This window comes from Nymphalis io, chromosome 2, assembly GCF_905147045.1.
Source record: "Nymphalis io chromosome 2, ilAglIoxx1.1, whole genome shotgun sequence".
Taxonomy (NCBI): Eukaryota; Metazoa; Arthropoda; class Insecta; order Lepidoptera; family Nymphalidae; genus Nymphalis; species Nymphalis io.
In genome coordinates, this window is record NC_065889.1 from 8438621 (window position 1) to 8449676 (window position 11056).

The 11056-nt window shown below is 37.8% G+C and overlaps 1 non-coding gene across 1 annotated transcript; it reads left to right on the plus strand.

Moving 5' to 3' along the window:
• The first annotated feature begins 3498 nt into the window (after window positions 1–3498).
• Trnaa-agc (transfer RNA alanine (anticodon AGC)) lies at window positions 3499–3571 on the plus strand. Its single transcript has one exon. It is a non-coding gene; the product is annotated as a tRNA-Ala (tRNA).
• Window positions 3572–11056: the final 7485 nt, after the last annotated feature.

Below are 11056 nucleotides of genomic sequence, written 5' to 3' on the forward strand. Positions count from 1 at the left end.
GGCCGGTGTTTTATTCAGTGTGTTTTATATTGTGTGTTTTTTACAAGTTTACAAATATATTTTACAAATTACCGAAAGTGCAAAGTCGATATCTCGAAATTGAGGACCAAGTTAATATATAATATAATTATAATTGTTAAATATATAATTGTTTTAAGTGTATTTTTGTACTTTTTTTAAATTTAAATAAATGAATGCCTTCAGTGCAATGTAAAAAGAAAAAAAAATGTTAAAATTTACTTTTTTTGTTTATATTTTTATACTCATACTTTTAATTAAAATCCAATTGTTTGATAAGTCAGATTTTTTGTTATATTGTGTTTTAAAAAATTAAATGTATTTTATTAAAATGTTATACTTTAACGATATCCTTATTAATATAATAAAAATTATTAATTATTACCTTTTTTAAAACCAATAATGATCACAAAAGTGATTATTTTGCAGAAAAAGTCAGTGCAATCGTCGATGTTTCGATTTGCTGATTCCGTAAAGTATTTAAAGCTTATGAACTTGATAATATTATGCATTCTTAGTGAAAGTTATTTACGATCGTAGCATACTGAGCGTACAAAAAATATTAATATATTGAATATTTTTTTAAGGTAAAACTAGCCTCGTATTAACACGTTTCGAGAGGTATTAAAAGTAAATTTTAGAATAACGTCGTCAGGGCGTGTGCTCAATATTCTGCGTATTATTTCTTATACAACGTAGTATACCAGGTATCATCCAGGATTTAATACGGACTTTTATATAAATTTTGCCTATATTTCATAGATATGATTTCGTTGACTCTATTTACCAAATATTCGACATCTTTTTTTATAGTATAGGTAGGCGAACGAGCATATGGGTCTGATGGTAAGTGGTCACCAAGGCATATAGACATTAGCATTGTAAAAAAATTTAACCATCGCTTACATCACCAATGCGCCACCAACCTCGGAACTAAGGTGTTATGTCCCTTGTGCCTGAATTACACTAGTTCACTCACCCTTCAAACCGGAACACAACAATATCAAGTACTGCTGTTTTGCGGTAGAATATCTGATGAGTGGGTGGTACTTACCCAGACGAGCTTGCAAAAAGCCCTACCACCAGTAGACCACCTAAATTGAGATCTTCATAATTCATCTCATAATAAACCATCGCCTACATCGCCAATGCACTATTGGCGATGTAGGCGATGGTTGGCATTTCGTACAATGCCAATGTCTATGGGTGTTGGTGACCACTTGCCATCGGGTGGCCCATATGCTCGTGTGCCTTCCTATTCTATAAATAAATAAAATTAAATTAAAACCAATGAAGGATGTTTTAGGGGGCCCCTGTAGATATTATATAAGAAGATCATGAAATGGTCAGTAACCAAGGTGCTTAGAACTCTTATATAAGAGAGAGAGAACAATTATTTATATTTACTACAACTATTTCTTCGTGTTGTCTTTCTGACCGGTTTTAGTAGCGGACATTTTCAAGGGAGACTAGACAACGCAGGAAATATTACAGTACACAAGTGGGCAAACATGTACACTCTAATCATGAAATCATTCTCATAATCCGAAGAACGGCAAATTCGAAACAACCGAAAAGAGGAGTGGAGGAAAGCTTTACGGGAAACGGAAATACCTCAAGTGTAAATACCTCAGGTTGTGGTAATTAAATGTGTGAATTGATTCATTAGTGCACTTGGAATATCTAGAAGTAATGGTATCGATGTAAGCATTTAGGAAGAAGATTGAGTAATTTGAATTGAATTGAATCGCGTATTTATTGACAGAAAAAACGAATAACTTTTTAATAGCCCGACCTGGGGTTGCCGTTTAAGCCACAAGATCATAATGACGTATTAACCGATAAGTAAATGCTTGAAATTAATTTACTAAGATCATCATCATCATCAACACCCAATCATTGTTCACTGCTGAACATAGGCCTCTCCCAAGGTGCGCCAAAGCTCCCGGTCCTCCGCCTTCCGCATCCAGTCAGTGCCCGCCACCTTCTTAAGGTCATCGATCCACCCGGCTAAGATCATATTTTACCGAAATGAAATTTCAATATGAACATGTTTAAAAACACTTATGTTATAATAGATGAAGAGATAATAAATAATCGCAACAAGAAACAGTTTTATTTTAAAACGTAGTATGTAATAGTGATATAAAAATACCGAACAGGTATTTGCGGTTCTCTTTTGTTGCAATCACTAGTAATGGAAAAAACAAATATGGGCTTAGACACGCTTTTATAAATAAAATAAATATGTTAAGAAAAAATATATATGAATATACTATAAATTTCTTCTTACTTAGGTAGGTACTTATCTAATTTTCTATTTATCTAAGCATAGATTACTTAAGAGCTAAAAACAAACAAAATGTGTACTTTTTTCGTGACAGTGGGAATTTTAATGTCGAAATTATTTTTTAATTCACCTATGTTATGCAAATGAAAAGTTACGTCGTTTTAAATAATTTAGCTTCAATGGAGTGGACAAAAACTTATTATTTGTATTATTATAGAGACAAAAAAACATTTGTTAAACAACTTATGAATATGGAGGTAGATATTAATTATAAAAAGTCTTTACTGCAGCTTAATTCTAGGTAGTAGACGCTAGGACATACTGTCGCGAGAGCGAGACAGTTATCTTTCTAACGGTGAGGTAAGAAGATTAGTATCTACTGGCAATGTATTATATAGAACTTAAGTAGACAATTGGCTAACAAAAAATATATATATTTTGATAAAATCAAATAGACAAAAGTATATTCGATTTCGAGAGTGTTGTCATTTGTCGTCTAGTGCTCTTGAAAAATAATATTGAAATTTCTTGTAAATCTCATTCAGTAGGCTTCATCTTTTCATTACGAGATAAAAATCCAAATTTCAAATGTTTCCGTAACAGCCTGTGAATGTCCCACTGCTGGGCTAAAGGCCTCCTCTCCTCTTTTTGAGGAGAAGGTTTGGAGCTTATTCCACCACGCTGCTCCAATGCGGGTTGGTAGAATTCACATGTGGCAGAATTTCAGTGAAATTAGACACATGCAGGTTTCCTCACGATGTTTTCCTTCACCGTAAAGCACGAGATGAATTATAATCACAAATTAAGCACATGAAAATTCAGTGGTGCTTGCCCGGGTTTGAACCCACGATCATCGGTTAAGATTCACGCGTTCTTACCACAGGGCCATCTCGGCTTGTTCAAATTTATAATCGTACCTAATTGTTATAGTTCAAGCCAGTCGGGATAATATTATAATTATAGATTTCACTATTTATAGGTCAGTAGGTATATATTTAGGCCATATGCATTCCCTCGTTACCACAAAATATCTAATATTGAATGCCGATAAACATTAGGATAAGATAAGTAATAGATAGAACCTTGACGTGGTATCACACGGTATATGAAAGTCGCCGGTAAATACATTCCGTTAAATGAACAAGGTCGTTATGAGAAGTAGAACGCAAATTTCAACTTAATTTCTAACAGGGGGCGTAGCTCAGATGGTAGAGCGCTCGCTTAGCATGCGAGAGGTACCGGGATCGATACCCGGCGCCTCCAGATTTAAATTTTAATTTTAAAATAATTATATACAAGTGGCATTCATATACTTTTTACGCATTATTTTTTTTTGTTTTATACATACAATAGCGAAACTAAAATATATACAGTTGTAGGTATGACATTTTTTTTTAAATTATCGCGGTTTGTAGCACTCAGTGATGCTTTATATGTGGTTTAAGAAAATACATCATTCTATTGTTCTATTCCTGTCACGTTGTTGGTAACCGCATCATGTAGGTCCCTCGATCCATATATTTTTAGAGAACATTGTAATCGAATTTTTTTCGCTGAAAATCATAATTTAGTAAAAAATCATTATATTCGTTGTTTTTCTAACTTTATCAAAAGATTTGTTTGAGTTGTTTTTCATTGTTCTGAACATCTCATTTGACAAAAAAAAAACACTAATAGATTTATAAGAGAAACATAAAATGGTTACAGTTAACCAAGTAATATATACAGTAACAATACACAGTAACAGTACACAGTAACAGCCTGTGAATGTCCTACTGCCGGGCTAAAGGCCTCCTCTCCCTTTTTGAGGAGAAGGTTTGGAGCTTATTCGTGGTGGAAGTAATATAATTATATACTAAATTTAATTATAATGATAATAATTTAATTTAATTAATATTTAATTATATTACTGGTTCTTGGTCGTTATGATATGTATAAAGGGTAATGTAATTATTTCGAAAACTTAATTTTATCAAATTTAGTATCGCATGGTTTTTATGACGTTGTTTTTTATTATAAATAGAATTAGCTACAATAAGGTAAGTGTCTCAAACACCTTGACTTTTTCGATCAGTAAATAATCACAATCAATCAATCAACAGCCAATCGTTGTCCACTGCTGAACATAGGCCTCTCCCAAGGTGCGCCAAAGCACCCTGTCCTCCGCCTTCCGCATCCAGTTGGTGCCCGCCACCTTCTTAAGGTCGTCGGTCCACCTGGCTGGAGGGCGCCCTACGCTGCGCTTGCCGATTCGCGGTCTCCACTCTAGGACTCGTCTGCTCCAACGGCCATCGGTCCTACGACATACGTGACCAGCCCACTGCCACTTCAGCCTGCTAATTTTGCAAGCTATGTCGGTGACTCCGGTTCTTTTCCGGATAATCTCATTTCTGATCTTATCCTTCAAAGATACTCCGAGCATAGCTCGCTCCATAGCACGCTGAGCGACTTTGAATTTGTGGACTAGTCCCGCAGTTAGTGTCCACGTTTCGGCACCGTATGTCATGGCAGGTAAGACGCATTGGTTGAAGACTTTCGTCTTCAAACATTGCGGTATAGACGACTCGAGGACTTGACGAAGGTTGCCAAATGCTGCCCATCCCAAGCGAATTCTTCGATCGGCTTCCTTCTCGAAGTTGTTCCTACCGATTTGTATAATCTGTCCTAGGTAGGTATATTCACTAACAACTTCGAGAGGTTTGCCCTCGACGTATATCGGTCCCGGCACGACATGCCTATTGAACATGACCTTGGTCTTGTCCAAGTTCATGCCGAGACCGACACACCGGGAAGACTCGCCTAGGCTACGCAGCATTTCGGTGAGTTGTTCCAGCGACTCTGCTATGATGACGATATCGTCGGCAAATCGAAGGTGTGAGATGTACTCGCCGTTTACATTGACTCCATACCTAGTCCAATCCAGCGTTTTGAAAACGTCTTCCAACGCGTTGGTGAACAGTTTCGGGGATATTACATCCCCCTGTCTCACCCCTCTGCGCAATTGGATCGCCTTCGTCTTACAGTCCTGGATGTGGACAGTCATTGTAGCGGCGTTGTACAGACATCTCAGTACCTCGATATATCTCCAATCGATATGACATCTCTGCAATGAGTCGAGCACTGCCCAGGTTTCGATGGAGTCGAAGGCTTTCTCGTAGTCCACAAATGCCATACACAGCGGCTGATTGTACTCTTCGGTCTTCTGCACAATCTGCCGAACAGTATGGATGTGGTCCACGGTGCTGTAGCCTGATCGAAAGCCGGCTTGCTCTGGGGGCTGGAACTCGTCAAGTCGTCTGGCGAGACGGTTCGTGACGACTCTTGAGAACAGCTTATACACGTGACTCAGGAGGGAGATTGGTCTGTAGTTTTTCAAGAGGGTTTTATCACCTTTCTTGAAAAACAGTACCACCTCACTCCCGCTCCACGTTTCCGGGGTCTTGCCATGTTGGATGACGGAATTAAAGAGGCTTGCTAGCTCTTTCAGGACCGGAGTCCCGCCTGCCTTAAGCAACTCTGTTGTGATTCCGTCATCTCCCGGAGATTTGTTGTTTTTAAGCTGTTCTAGAGCCGCCCTAATCTCTCCTTGGTCAACGACCGGGAGCTCCTCGGAGTAATGGCGCATAAGAGGGGCGCGCTGGTCATCAATACTGATTCCCATGAGTTTATCCGATCTTGAAGAGAACAACTGCCCATAAAACCTCTCTACTTCTCCGATAATCTCAGGCCTAGAGGTAACGACCCCACCATTTTCAGTTTTAAGTTTTGTCAGACGCGGCCTCCCAAACTTGCGAGCGAACACTTTCGATCCCCGATTTTGCTCAATCGCAGCCTTGATGGCACGGGTATTGGAGCGTCGGAGATCGCGTCGCGTCAGCGTTTTTATTGTTCGGTTTAAGGCCTTATCTGACAAAAACGATGGTAGTTCTCGTCGTTTTCTCATGAGCTCGAGTGTCTCAGCAGAGAGTTTTGGTGCGTTGTCTCTTCTCTGTGGCGGAAAACACTTGCGGGATGTGTTTTGCAGTATTTTGACCAGCGTGTCGGTTCTCTCATCAATGCTGCTTATGGTTTCCAACGCGGTGAATTGATTTTGAAGTTCCATTTGGAACTTTTTGGAGCCTTGAGCAGCTTGGAGCATGGTAGGTCGGAGAGTAGACCTCATCATTCTCGATCTTTCGGCTTTTAAGTTGATATTTAGAGTGCCTCGAACCAAGCGGTGATCATTTCCGGTATTAAACCTGTTGATCACTGAAACATCTCTAAATATGTGCCTTTTATTCGAAATGATAAAGTCTATCTCGTTCCTTGTCACGTTATCGGGGCTTCGCCAGGTCCACCTCCTCTGAGGCTTCTTTTGAAAGAAAGAATTCATCAAAAAAAGCCCCTGCGCTTCGAGAAAGTTTACCAGCATTTGCCCCCTGTGATTTCTGCAGCCCAAGCCGTAAGGTCCGACTTTCGATTCACCGCTATCTTGTACTCCCACTTTAGCATTAAAGTCTCCCATAACAACATTGTAGTGGGCCCTCGAGGTGTCGTTGAGGGCCTTTGCGATGTCCTCGTACATCGCTTCGACCACATCATCAGAGTATGTCGAAGTCGGCGCATATACCTGTACAACCTTCAGGGAGTACCTGTCGGAAAGTTTTAGGACAAGGTACGCTACCCGGTTCGACACACTACTGATTTCCACAATGCTGCTAATGAGATCCTTTTTGACTAGAAAACCGACACCACCCTGGGAGAGGTTATCACCTTCGCGGAAGTAGAGTAAGTTACCGGACTCTAGAGTTATCGTGTCCTCCCCCTGTCTTCGGACTTCAGATAACCCCAGTATATGCCAGTTTATATGACTTAACTCTACTTCTAATTCGGCGAGGTGATGGTCCAGCCTCATCGAGCGTCCATTATACGTTGCCATTTTCAGTCGTTTTATACGGTAGCCTGCCGTGAACCGGTGATTCTTAGCACCCCCTGCCCTGCCGATACCGCGACCGCTACCTTGGTCGGGCCTAGCGGGCTTGCCGGTAACTGGGGGCCTTTTTTTGGGCGCATCTGCCATTTAGGGAGGTGGTTTGCCCATACTCGCCGCGCTGGGCAGGCGTGTTGGCGAGCGCAGTAGGGGGTAAGATGTTTATGGGAGGGGGGACGCTGCTGCCCATCCCCCCTTTTCCCCGTCCCTCAGTCGCCTCTTACGACACCCACGGGATGAGATTGGGGGAGTACTATTCTAAGCCGGTACTCCACGGCGAATAATCACAATACTAAATAATATTACCGGCGGAGTGGAGAGTAGGTGTAAATAAGGGTAGATAGCAACAAAGTTACAAGGGCAAGGGACGACAATGTTAGTGTGAGCACTTTGGTGGGGTAAGAAGTCGGCTCCATGAAGTTCGACAAGTGACCGTGAACGCGAAACCAGAAGAAGAAAACTTATGTAAAATAAATTAAGTAAGCGACACGGGGAAAAATATGCTCAGTATAACGTTGTTGGATTACATCCTTAACATTTCTGTAAAATAATAAATGAAGAAAGATTTTTAGTGTCATAAACATATGATACCCCAAAAGAACATTGGTAGAAAAATGGAATCACGTGGCAATAAGTATGCCCAGAAGCAAGTAATTATGACTATATATAATAGAACCTTTCAAACTATTTTTTTCAATAAATTACAACAGTGATAATTTTCCTTAAAAATAATAAAGTCCGCATATTTCAAACTGCTGTGCAAAGGCTTGCTGTCCTCTTGAGACGAGAGGCTTGAAGCTTTTCCAAGATTAGCTCCGATGAGGAATGGTACACATTATTCATACACATACAGTATTTTATCCATCACATATTTCCTCATGATGTCTCCTTTTCTTGCGAACACGAAATTGTACATATTTTATAAATACTCTTATGTAGTAATATCCACGTGTTTTATCTACTCAGCCATATCGGCTCTACAATTTCGTTTAATTTACAATAACCATTTTAAGATCTCATTATTTTTTCAATAAGTTTTAAATTTGCTTTTAGTTTAAATTACTCGTTCATAGCAATATAATTGCGCAAAACGCTACATTTCATTGGATTGGGAAAAATGCCTTTTTAGCCTTACTTTAATCAATAATTCCTTTTCTAAACGTCGACAACGTAATCGTTGAAAATTTGAATAGAAATTTGAATAGAAAATATTGATAAATTGACAAATAACATATAAAATTAACAAAAGTAAGTTAGTATTTTTTATTTGCTTATATTATTATGTATGGTTACATAATATATATTGAAAATATTTCTGAGGTCATTAAAATAACAATGTATTTTTAGTTTCTGGATTTCACAGTTAATTTAAAAAAATATTTCATATAGAGGCCATTTTGTCTTCATTATAAGTTTTGGATGTTCTTGAATGACTCGGGTTCATTGTTTTTTAAAGTGTTTTTTCCTGACGCGGGTTCGGCTATAACTTGTTGTTTTTTTACATTCCTACAGCTGATCAACAAAACAAACCCACGTTACTAAGTTTTCGTTGATCTGAATCGAAGTCGGGTCTCGAAACACCCTTCAGATATAATTTATATAAAGGCAAGCACATACCGAAAGTAACCTTATAATCTTTTATTGCTTCTCACGGTAATGTAATGTGTAAATACAAAATCTGACTCTTACGGAGAAAGGTTTTTTTTATGAGATTTAATTCTTAGCATTAAGTGGCTTTAATTAAAAGTTGATTGTAAATTTAAAACATTTATTATGTACCATTGCACGTTCACTCAGTTTATTCCCCGGTTATAAATCATACCGTAATTAGCAGACTTATAAAAAGAGCGAGGTCAGTAAAGTTTATAGTCCGACGAATATTTCAGTTTTCAAGATAAGTATGAATATAGAAGGAAAGTAGGAAAGTAGTATCATTTTTTAATTATTAATCCATTATCATTATTCGTTCTTGAAAAATATTAAACAACAATAACATTTAATTTCCTAATGTGTAAACACGACAAAACATATTACATTTTACTAACCATACCAATATTTTTGATCACATGCTCATGTGAATAACGCCTTACCGGCTTTCAAGATTGAACTGGTTAAGTAACAATGAAATATAAAAAAAAAATCGAAATCGTAAAGGAACATTGACCATCCTGAAATTTCAATTGTGAATCGAGACAAATTCTATACGAGACTCATTATAAATTCTTTACAATTTATATACAATTTCTTAAAAACAATTTTTACACAGAAAATATAAAAAAACAGCGTTGACTCTGCATGAAAACGTGCTAGAATTTTTTTTTAATACATAACATAATATACGTACGTGATTAATTTAAAGACGTGATCTTTCTTTCAAACATTATAAGCATTGCGGAATAAAACGCAAGTGACCTTAAACATTATGAAAGTAATTGTAGTATTAATATGTCGAAACAACTGAAATACTTGTATAATGTTTGAAATGTGTTGAAATAAACGATATTGAAACTTACAATATCATGGTCGAAGATAAAGCATTAGTTATTATAATATAACATGCAATTTTTATTAATTATTTGAACTTATATTGAGGAGATATTGTTTACTCTTAAGAATAGATATTGTATATAAAAAATAATAAGCACATTGTATTCACAGAAAGCTCGTATTGAAAAATAATATATTACCAATATTCTTACGAAGTCAGTCGGTAACACGTCAAAAATAATAATATGATATCCAAACAAAAGGTCTATAATTGACATAATGATATGAGCGAAAGTTATAAAATATGTATAGGTGGTACTGCTTAAGAAATCACATTTTTGTAATACAGGATTTTAAATAATGTAGTTACTTTATTAAAACAGTTGTAATTTTAATTTTATATACGTATATAAGTATTTCTAAAATAAATATCCTAAAAAGTAAAACAAAAACGTTAATGATGTTAATATAAATAAACCTAATTGATGTCAAAACGCTTATTGTACACTAATACACTAATAAATAGCTATTATTATTTCTAACGTCAACGTAACGGTTATGTTTAGCAAGTTACTGTTAAGTTCTCTTTCGCTTTCTATAACAGCAAACACTTTCATTACTTTTTGATTGCATTTGCATATATGATGACATGAGGAAAAATTATACACAAAGACATTGTGAAGCTTCAGCTAAATACGTTAAATATAGAAAAAAAAATAACAATACAAAGGAGAATTGTTTCCAGGAGTTTTGACGGCGTAATTATATAAATTTATCAAGTTAACAAGTGCTAATAATGTTCGAGCTTAGATGTGTTCCAATTATTCAATTTGTGCGTAGATCTAACGAGGCTACGTTAATAGTGTTGCATAAGTGGGGTGCATCTGCTTGACATTTGAATCGACCCCAAATCCGAATAGAAACTGTGTCACGTATTAGCCGGCAAGCAAGCACCGGCATGGCCGCAGCGCTACGTTGACGACGGTGAGCCGCGAGTTGCGTTGTGCAATCCCGTTAGCACTCCTCCACTCCACGTGCGAATCGAGCCGGCGCGCCTCAATGTCGCCCGTGGGCGGCCGCCGCCCGCTGAAAATAGCGAGCCGACCCGAACTCTACCAAAGAGCACCGAGAGCAGCCGTTTCGTTCGTACGCATAACCTTTACCTAACTCCTTCTCACTCGGCTGAACAGCTGAGTATCAAAACAAAGAAGCGAGACGGGCGGTCGCCGCTCCCGCTCGCCGGCCGGCCGGTGTCGCGCCGCACGCACGCCAGTTCTTGTTTGAACCGTGTC